Source organism: Pipra filicauda, unplaced genomic scaffold (genome assembly GCF_003945595.2).
Source record: "Pipra filicauda isolate LSUMZ 115617 unplaced genomic scaffold, ASM394559v2 scaffold667_size348046_pilon, whole genome shotgun sequence".
In the NCBI taxonomy this organism is placed as follows: Eukaryota; Metazoa; Chordata; class Aves; order Passeriformes; family Pipridae; genus Pipra; species Pipra filicauda.
Window position 1 is genome coordinate 100,178 of NW_024104828.1, and position 12,860 is coordinate 113,037.

Sequence of the window (12,860 nt, forward strand, 5' to 3'; positions counted from 1 at the left end):
TGGAAAAGGGGCACCCCTGAGGTCACCTCAGAAACAACCCAGGTCAGGCTGTTGTGTGGAAAAAATGTGTGTCCACGTGGAGGGATGGGAGTGAAAAACCCTCCCCCTGAGAAAAAAAAAGGGGATGCAGGGAAAAGAGGAACTGTGGGATCATGGAATGGGTTGGGCTGGAAGGGACCTCAAAGCCCTGACACCTTCCAGATTCCACCCCCTCCCCAACCATGAATTGTTCAGTGCAAGGAAAATAAAACAAAGGATGAGCAGAAATGGTGTTTTCTGCCAGCTCAGCCAAGTATCAGGACACAAACCCCATAAAAACCTAATTAAAAAAAACCCCTTTAAATCAAACACCCAATTAAAAAAAGCTTCCTGGAAGCCCAGCCTTCAGCCAGCCAGGTAAATTCTGTGGGTTTGGGTTTCCAGGGGCCCAAACCCTGCTGGTTCTGTGTTCAAGAAGAGCTCTCTAAGACCATCAGGAGTCGTCCTGCTGCCCCTGGACAAAGCTCAGCACCTTCCTGAACACTTTCAGCTGCCCAGAATCTCATTTTATAACACTGGTGATCACCTGACAGGGAAAATTCACTATATTTTCTAATAGCTTTATTATTTAACTTAAATTAACTCATTGAAACCACATTATCGAGAAGTCAGATAATTTTCTTTGGGGTTATTTTTGGCCACGGGCTGAAGGAACTCAAATAATTGACATTAAAAGGAATTAAGTTTTGACATTAAAAGGAATTAAGTCTTGACATTAAAAGGAATTAAGGCATTTTCTTTACCTTCTGGAAACCCAGAGACATTTTTTTTTCAGGCTGCAGCAGCTCCTGGGATGGGTTTGTTCACTGACAGCAGCAAAACAACTGCCTAAAATTCAGATGCAGCTGGTTCCTACAGAGCTCCTTGGACTGAGCAAGACACGGTGGCTCCACAGGGTGAGCTCATTCCCACCTTTATTTTCCCTGGCTTCGTTTTCTACCTTCCTAAATGCAGGTGGGAGGGCTGGAAATCCCTCAAATCACTCTCTTTAACCCAGCAGGGGCAGATCAGACACTGTCTGCTCACGGCTTGGTTGTTCCTGTGCCTGTTTGAAAAGGATAAATTCAGGAGCTGATGCACCTGAACTCGTGATTGTCTGATGGTCAGCACAATTATTGAAGGCTTAATGATTTAAAAAAAAAACAAAATGAGGAGCAAACAGTGTTTATTTGGGCTTGGGTGGGAAGGTGGTTTTGCCCCTGGGCTGTGCCAGGCTCGTTCCACCTTTTCCCCTGCCTGGAGCTGACATCACAAACGAGAGCAGGGCACAAACAAACAAGGAGAAGAAAAGGTCTCGCTGGTTTTAAAAGTCGAAATATTTTCCATCTCTTGAGTGTGTTTTTTTTTAACTGGCCTCTGCCAAGCGAAGGACAAAAGTCAGAAAGAAGGAAAAAAGTTATTTTTCAGGCTTGGAAGGTCAAGTTCTAAAAATAAGGGGAAAAACATCTCCATGTTCGCATCACATGGGATGTGATGGGTTTTCACGAGGGTTCTTGTACGTCTGTGGTTGTGGGAAATCAAAGGATGTAAAAGATATAAGGAAAGATTCCCAAAAAGCATCTCCTTTGCCTTTTCCTCCCAGGCCAGGGGCAATGGTTCTTCACAAAGGCTGCTCTTCCCTGTTCCCTTCCCATCCCTGGGAGTGTCCAAGGCCAGGCTGGAGCAACCTGGGATAAGGGGAGGTGTCCCTGCCCATGGCAGGGGGTGGGATGGGATGGGATGGGATGGGATGGGATGGGATGGGATGGGATGGGATGAGATGGGATGAGATGGGATGGGATGGGATGGGATGGGATGGGATGGGATGGGATGGAATTTAAGCTCCTTCCAACCCAACCCATCCCATGATTCTGCGAACTGGAGTTGGACCAACCTGACCCAGTTCATTCAGGAGCAGCTCAGCCAGAAACCCCCCCAGAGGAACCAGAATTCCACAGCAGCTCCTGCTCAGTCCCGTTTCCTTTGGATGCCAATGTTTGACCTGTGTGCAGATTCCCAAAATACACCCCGGGAAAAGAACCAGGCACTGGAGTTGGGGGCCTCAGCCTTGTGCTACCTCTGTGCTCTTCCAGACAGAACAAAATCCCTGCTCCCAGAAATCTGCAAACCACCTTTTTTTACGGCTTGGTCGTGTACAAATATCCGTGGCTAAAACACAATCCCGGCAAAACAGGATTCCAAAGGATCCACTCGGAGCTCAGGGATGAACTAAACAGTGTGAAACAGCAGCACAGGCAGGGGAGGCAGATTCCTTATTTGATACAAACACCCAGAGTGGTGCAAATATTCCAAATAAACCCAGCAGCCAACGGGAAGAACGGCCCCCTCCCCTCCATCCATGGAATAAATCCATCCTAGGCTGTGGTTTGCTGCATGTCTGAGGAGTTACAGCTTGTTGCAGTCTGGGTTATGTCTCTGGCTCTGACTTCCTCAGGAGATCAGGGCACTGAGGACTTTTTATAAATGATTTTAATGCTGTTGGTTTTTTTTTTTTTAATCTTAATTTAATCAGTGGCAAACTGCAGCGACGGGGAGTCGAGGCTGGACGTGGCTCCATCGTGCACTTTGCTGGCTTTAGCATTTATTCCTCTTGCTGTTTTCTTCCCTAGTTAATGGGATTTGACTCGTGTTCCCCAAAGCCTAAAATAAATGAAAATAAAAGCCACATGACTCGCTGTGGCAGTGGCACAACCCTGGGGCCACGAGCACACCAACACAGCCACTGGGGCACCCTGTGACAAGGACATTTCCCAGGAGGAAATCCTGACACCCCAGACACTGAGACCTTCCCTCAGGTGAGATTGGAATTCCAGCAGATCCCGCTTTCCTGCCTATTCCTCCAAAACTATCAGAAATCTGAGGATTTCTACCCTCTCTGTGCACGAAAAGCTGAATTTTGAGGGTCTCACCCGAATGTTCCCTCAGAGTTTCGTTCTTTGAACGCAACAAAACACGAACACTGTCATGTCAGTGCCCAAAAATAGCTGCAAAATGCCTCTGAGAGAGGGCCCAGAGGTGCCTCTGAAAGTCTGAGGGAGGAATCCCCCCAAAAAGACACTGATGAGCCAAGAACAGATTCCAGCTCTTTGTTTCACCCCACAGCCAAAAATAGTCCCCAGGACCAGCATGACCCAAGAGGGGTTTTCCAGTATTGAATGGCAAACACAATTAAGGCACATTTAATAAGCTGTGGAGGTTTGGAAGTCAAATTCATGGAGCAGCTCTGCTGGGAGGAAAGGCTGGAGAGCTGGGGTTGTTCAGCCTGGAGAAGAGAAGCTTCGGGGTGACCTGATTGGGGCCTTCCAGGACCTGAAGGGGCTGACAAGGAACATGGAGAGGGACTTTGGACAAGGGATGGAGGGACAGGACAAGGGGGAATGGCTTCAAACTGACAGAGGGTGGGTTTAGATGGGATATTGGAAAGGAATTCCTCCCTGTGAGGGTGGGGAGGGGCTGGAATGGAATTCCCAGAGAAGCTGTGGCTGCCCCAGCCCTGGAAGTGTCCAAGGCCAGGTTGGAGCAACCTGGGAGAGTGGAAAGTGTCCCTGCCCATGGCAGGGGGTGGAACTGGATGGTTTTTAAGGTCCCTTCCAACCCAAACCATTCCATGATTCCAGGAAACCACGAGCAAGAAACAGAAGCAGCTCCTGCCCCACGAGGCTTTTCCCTCTTCCTCTCTCTCATTACTGAGACTCCCACCAGGACAACCAGTCCAGGAACTCACTTTTTCCTGCCCCATTTCACTCCTGAGGATTAAAGAACCCCCTCCCCAGCCTCTCTGAGTCCCTCAGAGGCTCAGCAGCCCGTGCTGGTCACACCACACAGGGTCAGTTGAGCCTGGAAGGTCGAAGCTCCTGCCAGCACTGGAATAACTAAACCATCTCCCTCCTCCAGAGGAGGGGAAGCTTCATTCACAAACACTGGCAGGGAAAGACGCTCAAAAAAGAAAAGGATCTGCACATTCATCTGAAATAAGTGATAGTCCATATTGTCTGGGCAGCCTGAAGTGGCTGATCCTGCTGGAAGTGGCAGATTCCACCCCCGGGGGCCGGGACAAGGATGTAGGAACTCTGAGGAGCATCAGCTGGACTTCTACAGGAGGAGAAAATATCCAACAGCTCTAGTCCAGCAACAAATGGGCACTAAACTGACAGAGAGGAGGTTTAGGTGGGATATTGGGAGGAAATTATTGACTGTGAGGGTGGGGAGACACTGGGATGGATTTCCCAGAGAAGCTGTGGCTGCCCCGTCCCTGGAAGTGCCCAAGGCCAGGCTGGAGCAACCTGGGAGAGTGGAAAGTGTCCCTGCCCGTGGCAGGGGGTGGGACTGGATGGGCTTTAAGGTCCTTCCAACCCAAACCAGTCTGGGATTTCCTGATTCTATGAAATAAGGAGTGTCTGAGTGCCCAGTGAGATCCTGAGCTTCAGCACCCGGAGAGCAGCAGGAAGCAGGATGAGGCTCCCAGGGACTCTCCAGGGGGATTTGGTCACCTGTACCTCCATCCAGGGAGTCTCCTCAGGAACAGCAGCAGATGAGACCAGTCACAGGACAGGTGACAAAGCCACAACACAGGTCCAAAGCCTTCCCAGGAACAGGGACACAGGATCACCCTGGACGCTGCCCTTTATTTCAAACATGGTCCAGAACCTCCCCGTGGTTTGCTGAGTTCTGATCACCTTCTTTCTGCCTCTGGAAAGGTCTCAGCACCGTCAAATATTCCACCCTCCTGGGTCCCACACTGGTGCTCCAGCCCTTCCAAGATGCCTGAGCTGTTGTGTCAGCACGATCTGAGGAGAACTGGGACACCTGGAGCTAATATGGCCTGTACAAAAACCAGGGCAGGGGGCCAACAGAAGGTCCCACAGACCCCACACCAGCCCTTCAGGCTCCTAGAGGGCTGGCAAAGACAAGTGATGTCCAACCAGTGGCACTCTGGGATCAGGAAGAGCTCCATCCCAGTCCTTGCCACCCTGTCCAGCAGCTCCTGCAACGATCCTGACAGCTGGGGGTGGAAAAGCTGCCAGAGCTCCCTCTCCCCACCATCACCCTGCTCCAAGCTATTCCCCAGCCCCATGTCGTAATCCCACACCCAGGAGGGTCGTTAAAACCTCGCAGGAAACGTTGCACATTTTTTCCTTTGCTATTCATGCCCTTTTTCTATCGGGGACAATAAAGATTTCCAAAGCTGGGTTAAGTTCCTTTTGCAACAATGAGCTCCTCTTGCTCCAGGAGCCAGCAGGAGCCCAGACATTGAGGAAACTGGGAGTAATTCACTGGAATTGTACTGGGGAAACAAAAAAAAAAGAAAAAAAAAAAGGCTGTTTTGACCAAGAGAGATGCAAAACTGCTGTGATGGTTAAGCCATCACGGCTTGCTGGGAATTATTATTGGGATTGTCATTAATGTTTGGACCAGGCAGGTTTTCCCAGTGAAAGGGCTTTGGCTGTGGTCTCCCTTTTTTGGATTTTGCTCCTAAAAAACACCTCCCAGATCCATAATGACAATAACAAAGATTCCCTGCCTGGCCTCCCCTCGGCACCAAAGTCACTTCCCAAAACTCTCTGGGATGGCAAAGCCTGAAAACAAAAGCTTTTCCAAGCAGACTGGCACTTCTTTTCCCCCTGAGTGATGTGCACCATCGATCTCTGTGGTCAAACCTCCTGATTCTGCAATGCAGGGGTCTCCAGGAGGAGTGCAAACAGGACTTGGCTCGTTGCAGCCGGGACTGGAAGTGCTCGGGGCTCTGAGCTCACACGTGTAGGTGGGCAGACAGCACGTCCACGCTTTAATAGCCCTGGGACCTCTCTTAGGGAGCATTGACTGGGGTTTGAACGTGTACCAAGAGTTATTAACTCCCAAGGAACATCTGGCACTGACCCCTGGACAGGCAGAACCCAGAGCTGAGGGGATCTCCTCGCTGTCTGCACGGGGCTGGTCCAGCAGCCCCACAGAAAGGCACGTCCTGTGCAGGAATAATGACATTTCTGTGCCACAGACACAGGCACTGCCCAGAGGAGGCCTCAGACTGGCCACCAGCTGGCACAGACCTCCAGCCCTGGGACATCCAGCTTGGAAAACAGACCCAGCATGGTTCCTTTCAGCGAGGAGCATCCCCAAGAACTCGGTGATATTCCCACCTAACACCCCCAGAACACTGACACCTCTGAGACAGACCCACAACACAGGGCAGGCAAAAAGGGGAACATTTGGCTTGGGGCTCCAGGGAAAACCTCGTGTTTTCAGGGAGAGCCAAGGAATGGAGGCTCCATCCACGGGAGACAGAGCTGGGCTTTCTGTGGGCACATCCCAAGGAGCCACAGGGAAAAGTCTGGGCTCCACTTCCCCGTGTGAAGTGGTGAGATGCCTTCCCCAGCAGCTCAGGCAGACCACAGAGCCTCCCTTTCTCTGGGAATCTCGAGGGAACACCGGGAGGTTTTCCATGCCATGGGTTATATTAAGCAAACCTGCTCAGGGCCTCCTGAACACACACACAGCAAAAAGCCACAGCCTTTAAATAAGTGTTGATTCGAGATTAATGACAGTTCTCTGGGCACTTCCTCTTGCTGACTGAAACAGGGGCTGTTTTTCCCCTCCCAGTTGCCCTCTCCCTAGTAATTAGCTCCACTGCTGACATTAAAAAAAAAAAACAAACCACCAAAAAGAAGATATCCAGGGGGATTTTAACAGCTGGACTTAAGCAAAACCAGCCCCGAGCAATCAGGTCTTTTCAGGACAACGGTGATCAAAGAGGTGCTCTGTAAAAATGAGCTTGGCAGCCAGCTGTTGGCAGGAGACATGAAGCTTTTTCCCTGCTGGAAATTAGATTTAACTTGTACAAAGAGGAAGAAAGGATCGATCACCCCGTGATAATCCCCCCTTCTCCAAACTCAGCTCTTCCAATGGGACAAAGAAAAGGGGGGGAAATAAATCCATGACCAAGTGTGATCCTCTCTGCCCCACCTCAGGAAGAGGCTGCACTCTTAAATTCAGTTTTAATATGAGTCATTTAACACTTGTGTGCGGAAATATGTCTTTTTCTTATACAAGGGAAATGGGGGAAAAAAGCCTTTGTGAATGACAATGAAAATTCTCCAGGGTTTCTTCAGCTGCTGTGGAATCAGGGGATTCATGGAGGGCACAAAGAACAGAGGGATAAAGGAAGCACCAGCAGATTGTCAAGGTTGTTCTCTAAAGTGCTCTCGTAATCCAGATGTAAAATGAGGATTCTGAGTAAGAAAATGGGTTTTTTATTATAACACAGCCTTAGGATTCCACCAAAACCCTCCCTCCTCTTCTGGGGGCGGGAGAGCAGAGCTTTGCCTCAACCTTTTTTTGCTTATCCCCCCCTAAAACTGATCTTAGACCTCAAGGAAACAAGACAAAACCTTCTTCCTGGAGACTACCTTGACTGCCCTCATTAACAATTCCCAAAAAAACTTGACCACAAAAGGCTTCCAGCTCCTCCAGGACCCAACCTTGCCGTGTCCCCCCCTGCCAGGGTCTGCCTGAGGTGTTCCACAGCCTTTCTGTCCGGGATGATTGGGGATGAACAGACAGAGATGTTCCCAGGGCCCACATCTGGGGGTGGGGAGGGACAGGGACCCTCCTCAGGAGCAGGAGGGACCTCCTCCAGCAAGGAGATGAATTTTCAAGCAGAAATCAGAGCCCAGTTGGGGAACAGCATTGAACACCCAGCTCTTCTCGTGCCAAGGGTCTCCCCACTCAGCATTGAGCTACTGGAGCTCCCACAGTGCTGAGAGAAGGTTATTGAGGGGGGCAAGTCAAAAGAATTAATTAAAGAGGTTAAATTAAACAGCTGCACTTGCAGAACTGCTCCTCTCACCAACCTCAGGGCTTGTGGAAGGCCCTGGCTCCCAAACCCCCCCGTTCTCCTGACCCTCAGTTCATCTTATCACCCGTCTCTCCTCACCCACATGTTTTATTTTCTAAGCTTTGAGACATTACAGATCACTGGCTGCCTGTCCAAAAATGGTGCTTCTTTGCACATCACTTATGAACTCAGAGGAAAATTCAGCATCATCCAGGCTGAGGGTTGTTTTTGGGGATATTTTTTTTTTTTTTTTAATCGCCCCCAGAGAAATGGAAAAACGGAGTGTACACGCTCACAAGGGGTGGGAAGCCCTCCAGAATGATGGAGGCTGGAGACTAATCCAAACCTCTGGAGTCTTCAAGAAAATATCAGCCCCAGAAATCTCACAGGAACGAACTGGCTCTGGAGAGTTCTGGCAAATCCTCCTCCCGACCCCACCCACCCAAAGCTGAAAAACAGCCACAGGAGCAAAAAGCTGCTATTTTTCCCCGGTATTTTTCGGGATCGTGGCCTGTGCAAAGGCCTGAAGTCAGCCCTTGCTTCACCTGAACTGCTCTTCCCACCCAAAGACTGCGAGGGCACAGCTCGAGCCCGGTGGTGATGAATTCATTTTAATCCCCCCATGGAAACGAGGAGTTTGAGCCTCTGCATTTTTTATTTTTTTTTATTTTTTTTTTTTGCAATGTTCCTTCCATAAAGCCCAATTTTGGCCAGCACAGCAGGCAGGATCTTCCATCAACCTTCCCCTCAAGCCAGGGCACGTCGGGGTGTGAGTGGTTCCCGAGACCACGAGGGCCAGAAAATACCCCTTGGGAGGGTGGAATCCAAACTCCAGCTGCCTCTGTGCCTCCTGGACACCTTCTCAGCCCTTTGAAGGCTTCCTGCACAAGCCATTCCGTCCCTCCAACGCTTCTTCCAGGAAAAGCACAGGCAATTCCAGGAACCCCAGGCCTCAGGTGGATAAACGGGGATGGCAAAGGCCAAGGCTGAGATGCCGAGGCAGCACAAGGGCCAAGGCTTCCCGAGGAAACCAAATCTCAAGGCACGGTTTGGAGAGGGGAGAACTTCTCTGGAAAGGGCAGGGAACATCAGGCCTAACCCTGTACACACTCAGCAAAATCTGATCTCAGCGGCCTGAGATCATTCCCTGGCTCCGAGAGGCGCGATCCAGGAGTCGCTCCCGACGCAGCGGGAGGAGAAGCTGTTTCTGGAGGGATCCAAGTTCCACTTCTGAATCTCCTCATAAAACAGGAGCTTTGGCCATTCAGGGCTGCAGGTGCCCCTTCCATTGCTTTGCTTTCTTCCTCTTTCTTTTTTTTTTTTTTTTTTTTTTTTTTTTTGGGGGGTTTTTTTCCCCCCCCCCCAGCTGAGGTTTGTGGTGGCCTCTGGTGGGATAAGGGAACAAACGGGATAAAAAGGACAAAATGTGCAGGTTTACACAAAGCTGACCAGGCCTTCAGCTGTTTATGGCTGAATTAGTGGGGATTTGTTCAGAGTTATGTGTCAAAGGGCTATTCCTTCACCCCACCCTGAGGGTGAGCCACCGGTTCAGAGCATTTGCAGCACCACGAGTCACCCTACAAATTAAAAACTCCACCAACACACAGTTTTTTATGGGGTGGTTTTGATGTTTCATCAAGTCATTGAGTTCATCAAGTCCACAGGGATCATGGGGACCACTCTGGGACCACAGGGATCACTCTGGGACCACAGGGATCACTCTGGGATCACATGGGCCCCTCTGGGATCATGGGGACCTCTTTGGGATCACAGGGATCACTCTGGGATCACATGGGCCCCTCTAGGATCATGGGGACCACTCTGGTACCACAGGGATCACTCTGGGATCACAGGGATCACTCTGGGATCACACAGGCCCCTCTGGGATCACAGGGACCCCCCTGGGATCATGGGGACCTCTTTGGGATCACAGGGATCACTCTGGGGCCACAGGGATCACTCTGGGATCACAGGGATCACTCGGGGATCACAGGGCCCCTCTGGGATCATGGGACCCCTCTGGGATCACAAGGACCCCTCTGGGATCACAGCAATCTTTCAGGCTGTTCCAGTGCTCCATCTACCCCAAGATTTGGCTCCTGACATGGATCAAGACCCGCTGTTTGTTCTGGAGCTGTAACACCTCCCTCCCCTGCATTTCCTGGTAACCCCTCACGCCCGGAGAGAATTCCAGGTTATTTATCTGCCTCCCCTCAGGATTATTCCCTCCACCATGACCTTGCAACGCTTTGGACTTTCCACAGGCTCTTTATTACCCTGTTCTGTGGAAGTTCTTCCCCCCTCTTGGCTGGTGGCCCTGGGTTGCTCTTGCTCCAAAGGAATTCATTGCCCAATGTCCAACGTTCGGTTGAAATGACATCATTCCTGAGGTGCTATTTAGAATTATTGCTCTCCAGACCTCCTCCATGTCCCTTTTGCAATCCCTTCTTCCAGCAAAGTCGGGCGCTCCCGTGGTGCCAGGAGGGTGGCCTAAAATCCCTGTGTCACTTCCACACCAGGAGCTTCCCAGAGCACCTTTGCTCTGCCCTCACCCTAGGGCTGAAAAATAAAATAAAATAAAAAAGAAAGGGCTCCAGTTCAACATTTCATCTTCTTAATAAACACTGGCTAATAACAACTACAGGAAAAATAATCCCGTCTTCTGGGCCTCCTCCAGATGACATAAAGCTCATGGATTTCTGGACCAGGCTCGAGAAACCGTTTGCAAACTTCTGTTTGATCATAAATCAAGGCCAGTAATGACCTTCTTTTTTTTTTTTTTTTTTTTTTTTTGGTGAAAACAGCCCCAGTTCGCTGTTCCCAGACTCCAACACGGGCCTCGCTCAGAGCCCTGGAATTCCAGCAGGCTCCACTTCCATCAGGGCACCCGTGGCAGCTCCTGGAAGGTGAATCCCGACTGGCACCACTTTTTAAAGGCTGTTCTACGTGACCCTGGACAGGCTCCTTATCTCTCTGCCTTTCCATGGCTCTTCCAGGCCCTTTCCAGCTCTTTATTCCTGGTCCTGCTGGCTGCCCTTCCCTGTGGGATCTCTGCCCCCTCACACAGCTCAGGGAGAAGCCAAGAGCAATGGGAATTCATTGGGAAGTGCTGCTGGAAGCTTGGTCAGGGGCAGGTCCTGCAAAGAAAACATTCTTTCCACTTCAAGCTTTCTCCCTGCCCTGAAACCAGCCTGGTTCAGGCACCCAACTCCTTCTTGCTCTGCATCACCCCCCCAGACATCCCAAATATTGAAGGGTTGGGGGGTCTTAAATCCAGTGTAGGGGAGCCCCAGGAACCAGGTTGGGGTGGGAGGATCCCTCCTGAGGAGCAGGCTGGGAGACTGCGTGGCAAAAGGGAGAATTTTTATCCAAGGAACACTCCTAAACATCAGTGGCACAGAGGGGAACCTCCTTCCCAGCCCAGAGGGGCGAATCCAGCATGTCTGAAGCCCTCTGGGTTTAGGGAGCTGCTGGAATAATCAACTGAAACGTTCCCTCTGGGCAAACACCAAAAAAACCCGGGACCCCTCGGTCTCCAGATCTTTCCACCCTCCAGTTGGATGACATTCCCCCAGCGGGCTGGGTACATTTCCAAGGAACTCCTGACTTCTGGGAAGGTGTTACACAACCACACTGCAGCCATTCATGAGTTCAGCACTGGCCTGGTTCCCCCCTTCAAACCCACAACACTCCGCAAAGAAAACATTCTTTCCACTTCAAGCTTTCTCCCTGCCCTGATGGAACCAGCCCGGTTCAGGCACCCAACTCCTTCTTGCTCTGCATCACCCCCCCCACAGGCATCCCAAATTTTGAAGGGTTCCCATGATGGAAAAAAAATAAAATGTTTGGTTTCCCTCAGTTCTAGATCTGGTTTGGTTTTTCAGGCAAGAAATAAAGTTGATATCACCAGACATCCCCGTAGCTGCTGCAGGGAAAGGATAAAATTCCTTGCACTCCTTGTTTTCTAAACTTTTAATATTTCCAACGAGAAGAGGGGGAATTCTTGTGTTTAACATCAAAAGGAGCTGAGAACTGAAAGTCAGAGGGGGAAAATTCTCGAGAGCTGGAGGCCAGAACATTCAATGGTTCGTATTCCAGACCTTTTCCTGGATGCAGGTGTTTAGTCCAGCAGGAACCTGAGCCCCTCCTGTAAGTCCTGGAGCCACATTCTAAGGCCAAACACACCTTGCACCTTCAGATCAGCCCCCAGATCCAACCCCAAATGTTGGGTTCCTGACATCACTCCATTTTTAAGGCAAGTGCCAAATAAACAGACTTCTCCCACAGCAGGAAGAAGGATTTGCTTGGAAGGATTTACTTTAGATGCAGAGAATCCGTGTTATTCTTAAACAAAAAAAAAAAAAAGCAAAGAAAAAGCCAGGGGTGGGACTGAAAAAAAAAATACTGGGATTTTTCAAGTGGTTTGTTCTGTTCTGACACAAACCCAAGCTCCTGTTTTAACCCTGACCCAAAAAATTCCAAGCAGGGGTGCTTTGAGGAGAAATCAAGCTGCCACCACCTCAGGGGCGACGCTGCCAACGCTCCAAGGATTCCTAAATTTCGAGGAGACACCTGAAAACTCACCACTTTTCCTTTTTTCCCCCACCAACCTGAGGAAGTTCAGACACACCCCGAGCCCTTTGTGAAGGCCTGGCTTTTCCATTATGCTCAATCACCTCCATCTGCCCAGGAGAAGTGCCAGGAATTCGACCAAACATGGAAAACCGAGACCTTCAACATGTTGTTTTTATGCTCAGATACAACAACATCTGGTTTGGAGAGATCCCATTTAAAGAAACGTTGATGCCCCTTTAGAAAATGAGTGTTTTTAAACAAATCTCCTCCTTCCAGATTTAATAGGTCACAGATACTCTCAAATATCTTCCTGAATATACCCGTGAATTCCAGAGAATTTGGTTTTTTGCTGAGATTTTAGAAACTCTGCCTTTTTCTAGTGCTCTTTAACTTTTGGGGCCAGTTAAAGAGGAGT